General features: G+C 46.8%; 1 pseudogene; it reads left to right on the top strand.

Annotated features, from left to right (window-relative positions):
- Positions 1 to 3,858: 3,858 nt before the first annotated feature.
- Positions 3,859 to 6,046, top strand: LOC136481007 (L-type lectin-domain containing receptor kinase IX.1-like; annotated as a pseudogene).
- Positions 6,047 to 6,442: the final 396 nt, after the last annotated feature.

Genomic DNA, 6,442 nt, shown 5'->3' with positions numbered 1-6,442 from the left:
ATTGTACGCTGCTAATTATACATTTATACGCGCGTATAGTATGTTTCAGTTCAAGCACAATGAACGTATTAAATCACACAATTTAAGCATAGAAATATATATATATATATATATATATATATATATATATATATATATATATATATATATATATATATATATATATATATATATATATATATATATACATGCATGCATCATATATATATTTACATGCATGCATGCATATGTGTATTTTACATTATATTATTTTATGTGCATATATTACAAAAGATTGCATTACAGTTGTTGTGATATAACAAGTTTCCTCTCATCCTCTAGTTTGGCTTCCATGGCAGTGTTGGGTCGAAGTAGAACTCGCCCTTAGAATCGATGACCTACTCATTAAAAAAATCCGGCTATAGACTCTTGAATTGCTTTGATTTGGTCTTGCCGTATGACCTTTTTCTTCAACCATCGAGCCTATAGGTTTGAATTAAAGGAAAATAAATTAATATATGTACATATATATATATAAAGACATAGTAACACAAGCAATAATAATAATTAAATGAATATATAGTGTATTTTTAACGTACTTTGAGTCTCTCTGTAGGAGTTCTTTGGGAGACCACATTGATAAACTTGCAAACATAGTAACCACAGTAGTTGTTCCCCTGTTCCTGCCTCAGACACCACTTTACGAGAAAAAGATTTGTCATCCAATCTGGTGATCCGATGAAAGCTATATGTTTAATTAATAAAGATAATGCGATTTAGGGGATTTACTTTCAAAGGGATTACATTCAGTGGCGCTTTGCATTTTCCCATGTGTTGCTTCTCAATAAAGGTTTTCCAAACACTGCCCAATAAAAAATTTGCCACGTCATCAGATATAGTTAATCATCATGTTTGTGTGTATATATAGTTGCTAGAGATACCGAAATTACCTCTGAATAATATCTATCATATCTTGGTAGTCTTGTTGTGGTTTTCTCATCGAGTCATAGATTATCAAGTGACTTTTCACCAAATCGATGTCCATCAATATCCAGTGATTGCTGCATGTGTTTATAGGATATAACGCATAACACTCATTAATTAACTAGAATCAACATATGAGCCATTAAGGATGATCGACATTATTAACACTCGCTTGAAGTTGTAGGGAAAGAGTATATCCTTCTTGTGGCATTGGTTCACTAAGAAGTTCATGAGGTTACTCTCTGACTCAGACTTCCAATTAGGCTTTGGAGTAACTGGGTCTTTGAATACTATATGGGGATCAACAAAACCAATTTCATTGCAGCCTTTCTTTCTGAGCTCTGTCATTGTAAATCTGCATATATATAGTACTTGTTAGGATAATTTATATGTATATACACACATATGATGAGTTTAATAATAGATCGAAAGAATTATTACTTACAGGCAATAGCAGCTAATGATAACTTTGTCCAGAGAACTATAAAATTATCTATATCTCTAAATAATGAAGCAGTTGCCATCTACTCTCTATACTCATTTTTTAATACACTATAAATTTCTCATTTTATAAACAAATAAAATTAAGAAACTATAAAATTATCTATATCTCTATACTCATTTTTTAATACACTATAGCTCAAAAACATGTTTTAATAAATAACTATCCGTACTAGTTGACCTTGCTTACGTGATCATCTCGATGAGCATTTCTCCACCGGACGGCACCGTACTTGGTCAAGGAAGAGCTCCGATTCTACGAGGAAGGGAACACGGTCTTCCACGACCGTTGTCGCTCTCCCTCGTAGAATCAAAGCTCCTCCTTGATGTCCGTTACCGCTCGGCAGAGAACATGCTCGCCGAGCTGAACACGGTCCACAAGTTCAACTAGTACGGATTTTCTATAATTTTCTAACTATTTTCTAAGTTTTTCATTTCATAAAAAGTTAAAATAAAATGTTTAGTCGCGGAGTCCATAGAAATGACCATATTTTGACCTAGCAACGCATTGTCAATTGTCATTGCGTTGCATTGCACCCCGGACCGGACCCCGGACAATAAAATACTATGGTCGATCGATGCCGTTCTTTGTCGTATAGTCGCACGGCGACGGCCGACGGACCCGTTCAACCACCAAATCTATCAGGCCCGGCTGTTCGGGCGTATCGTCAAAAGAGAACGGATTTGCTTCCTATTGCACGGCCTTGCATTGCATCTGTCATACCAGTCGGAGGCACTAGTCCCTATACTCATTTTTAATACACTATAAATTTCTCATTTTATAAACAAATAAAATTAAAAAACTCTAAAATTCTCTATATCTCTAAACAATGAAGTGTGCTATGCATGCTACAAATGAACGGTGAATACTAGTTTTTAATAGCTACTTTAACCTTCCTTCATGTAAATATGCAAGCTTGAAGTTTAAAGGTTTCCAGAGCGTTTAACACTACTTTTACTGCGGCAGGTAAGTAATCCACATGATATTTCCATAAATTAACAGAAGAATGGGAGTGTACACACATAACAATCGATTATCGTTTATATTTATATATATACTACGTTTGGGTACGGTGATTGACAGACTACTGCGACGATATCGGGACATGTGAATAAATAACCATCCGTACTAGTTGAACTTGCTTACGTGATCATCTCGGCGAGCATTTCTCCACCGGACGGCACCGTACTTGGCCACGGAAGAGCTCCGATTCTACGAGGAAAGGAACACGGTCTTCCACGACCGTTGCCGCTCTCTCTCGTAGAATCAAAGCTCCTCCTTGACGTCCGTTACCGCTCGGCAGAGAACATGGTCGCCGAGATGAACACGGTCCGCAAGTTCAACTAGCTACTTTAACCTTCTTTCATGTAAATATGCAAGCTTGAAGTGATTTTGAGCTCAAATTGCTTACAAATGAAAAAAAAAACCACAATAAAGAACCATATATATATAGTGAACAAAATGAGATAAGACAATGGTGAAAAATGAGAGTATGAGATTGGTAACCTTTACAACTGAAGAATCGACGGAGGAATCGAAGAATGGATGGAGTAACAATGGAGGGAGGGAGGAAGCAAGAACACTAGTGCAGTGAGCTTCAAAATGTGCTGAGCTCGGGCTCGGGGAGGAAGAAGGAGACGGTCGGGATATAAAGGGGGGACCTTTAGTCCCGGTTGGTGGCTCCAACCGGGACTAAAGGTAACTTTCCAACCCCGGGCGCAGCCACGGCCCAGGAGTAGACCTTTACTCCCGGTTGGAGCCACCAACCGAGAGTAAAAGTATACCTTTAGTCCCGGTTGGTGGCTCCAACCGAGACTAAAGGTCCCTGCCACCTCTGTCTGGCGCAGTAGCCGTTGGGCAGGGACCTTTAGTCCCGGTTGGAGCCACCAACCGGGACTAAAGGTATCTCTAGTCCCGGGCACAAAAAATTCCGGGACTAGAGCCCATTCTGGCCGAGGATCAAATATCTGTTCTCTACTAGTGTACGCATATCAAGATTTAAACTTTAAAATCTTTAACCAATAATTTAACTAACAATTTTTAATTATTATAACACAAACTTGATAAGGTTAGATTTGTAATTAAATCTACAATCCGATTATCATCAATTTTTATGTATAAATAATAAAATAAAATAAATAGATAGTGAAATCTTAATTTGGGAAACTATGCCATATCAAGTTGTGCCTTAAAAACGTGGAGGGAGTATCTAACATGATAGCATGCACGAGTTGGTGGACTAGTACATAAAATTTACAGTGTGAAAAATTCTAGCTATCCATGTTATTTGCACATGCCACCCTACCTCTTCAAACGCGTGCCAGTAGACTTGCTGACCCAATTCAAGTTTCTCATCTATCTAGCTAGGAACCCTTGTGCACTGGCATCCGGCGATGGCGGGTAGCTTCTCCATGATCACCAGGTCGGCGACCACTTGCACCGTGGGCCTCATCTTGTTCTCCGTCGTCTGCTACCTCCCGGTTGCTCCCGTCACCGCCTTGTTCTTCAACTACACCTCCTTCAGCACACATGACAGCAGTGACTTGAGAATCGAAGGCGAAGCCTACATCAACCGTGGGTGGATCGACTTGACAGCGTTCGGGGACAAGGCCATCGACGACAGCAGGGGCCGCGTGTCGTACGCCGGTCCGATGCGCCTCTGGGACAGGGACACCGGCGAGGTGGCCAGCTTCGTCACGCGCTTCTCCTTCGTCATCGACCCACCGCGCAGGTACGGCGGCCTCAACAACAAGGGCGCCGGCATGGCCTTCTTCCTCGCCGGCTACCCGTCCAGCCTGCCATCCAAATCCGAAACGTACAACATGGGCCTCACCAACCAAAGCGCGGACGCCGTGGCCACCGGCGACGGCCGGTTCGTGGCGGTGGAGTACGACACCTTCAACGACACCATCGCGCTGGACCCACACAGCACGTACGACCACCTCGGCATCGACGTCAACTCCATCAGGTCCGTGGCCACGGAGGTGCTGCCGAGCTTCAGCCTCGTCGGCAACATGACCGCCGAGGTCAGGTACGACAACGTCTCGACCGTCCTGGAGCTGAAGCTATGGCTGGGCGATGGGAGAAACATGTCTTACAACCTTAGCCCAAAAGGTTGACCTCATGAGCGCTTTGCCGGAGATCGTCTCGGTTGGCTTCTCTGCCTCGACGGGCGCATCCGTCGAGCTGCATCAGCTGTATTCTTGGTACTTCAACTCGTCCTTGGAATCCAAGGCCACACCGATACTAGATGTGCCGCCGCCGCCGCCGACCCCTAGCACCTCCGGTTCTCGACGTGGTGGAGTTGTAGCCGGGGCCAGCGTCGGCGCAGCGCTGTTCGTCGTGGTTCTTTTTGCTTTGGCGATTTTCCAGGCGGGACGACGGCGTCGGAGCAAGACGAGGGAGCTGGAGCTAGCAAAGGAGTTTGATGAATCGGACATAGACAACTCGGACGGCGACGACGACGACGGCCACGAGCCCATCAGGAAGATTGAAATGGGGACGGGGCCAAGGCGTTTCTCTTACCCGAAGCTCGTAGCTGCGACGAAGAATTTCGCGCCGGAGGAGAAGCTTGGGCAAGGTGGCTTCGGCTCCGTGTACCGAGGACACCTGATCAGTGATCACAACGGCGGCCTCGCCGCGTTGGCCATCAAACGATTCGCTAAAGGATCCTCCACGCAGGGGAGGAAGGAGTACAAGTCGGAGATCAGGGTGATAAGCAGGCTCCGACACCGGAACCTCGTGCAGCTCGTCGGCTGGTGCCATGGCCGCGACGAGCTCCTGTTGGTCTATGAGCTGTTGCCCAACCGCAGCCTCGACGTCCATCTCCACGGCAACGGCGGCACCTTCCTGACATGGCCGATGAGGATGAGGATTGTCCTTGGGCTTGGGTCCGCACTGCTCTACCTCCACGAGGAGTGGGAGCAATGCGTGGTGCACCGCGACGTGAAGCCCAGCAACGTCATGCTGGACGAGTTCTTCAACGCCAAGCTAGGCGACTTCGGGCTCGCCAGGTTCATCGACCATGACGTCGGGATGCGGACGATGACCGCCGTCTCGGGCACGCCGGGGTACGTCGACCCTGAGAGCCTGATCACCGGCAAAGCCAGCGCCGAGTCGGACGTCTACAGCTTCGGCGTTGTCGTGCTGGAGGTTGCCTGCGGGAGGAGGCCGATGAGCCTGCTGGGCGGCGGCGGCCGCCAGAGGAACGAAGTGTTCCGGCTGGTCGAGTGGACGTGGGACCTGTACGGCAGGGAAACCGCCCTCGCGGCGGCCGACGAGCAGCTGAACGGCGAGTACGACGCGGCGGAGGTGGAGCGCGTCGTGGCCGTCGGGCTCTGGTGCGCGCACCCTGACCCACGAGCGCGGCCGTCCGTCAGAGAAGCCATGGCCGCTCTCCAGTCCAATGGTCCCGTGCCGCCGCTGCCTGCCAAGATGCCCGTGCCGACTTACGCGGTGCCGGTGACCTCGCCGGAGGGCCTCTTCTCGTACACAGCTTCCACGTCAGGGATGACGTCCCTCCAGCTTACTCAGTCGTCGTCAATGACAATTACGTCCGCTCCAAACATCAGTGCTAGTTAGTTAATATACATGCTCCATTCGATTTATTATTAATTTAGAGTGTCATTGTTTCTACGTAGTATCCGTAATGCTGTGTGTAAGACGTCCGATCGTCCCAAATGGCCCAACTATGAATGGCACGGTAGCTCGCGTTTGCTCAAAAAAAAAAAAAAAAATCTCCCTGACCGTAGCCTGCTGTCTCCATTCTTCACCAAAAAATCACCACTGTGAGCGTCATGCCGTCCCCTTCAGTGCATAGTGGTAGCCTCCCCTCCTCCCACTACCGGACTCACTGGCACTCGGCAAAGCCCAATTTGCACTCGGAAAAGGTTTTGTCGAGTGCTGCACTCGGCAAAAAATGCGTCGGCAAAGGCGTATTGCCGAGTGTCTTTTGTCGGGTACTCGGCAAAGTTGGAA

Source organism: Miscanthus floridulus, chromosome 9 (genome assembly GCF_019320115.1).
Source record: "Miscanthus floridulus cultivar M001 chromosome 9, ASM1932011v1, whole genome shotgun sequence".
Classification (NCBI taxonomy): Eukaryota; Viridiplantae; Streptophyta; class Magnoliopsida; order Poales; family Poaceae; genus Miscanthus; species Miscanthus floridulus.
This window is presented reverse-complemented; position numbering and strand designations above follow the sequence as displayed.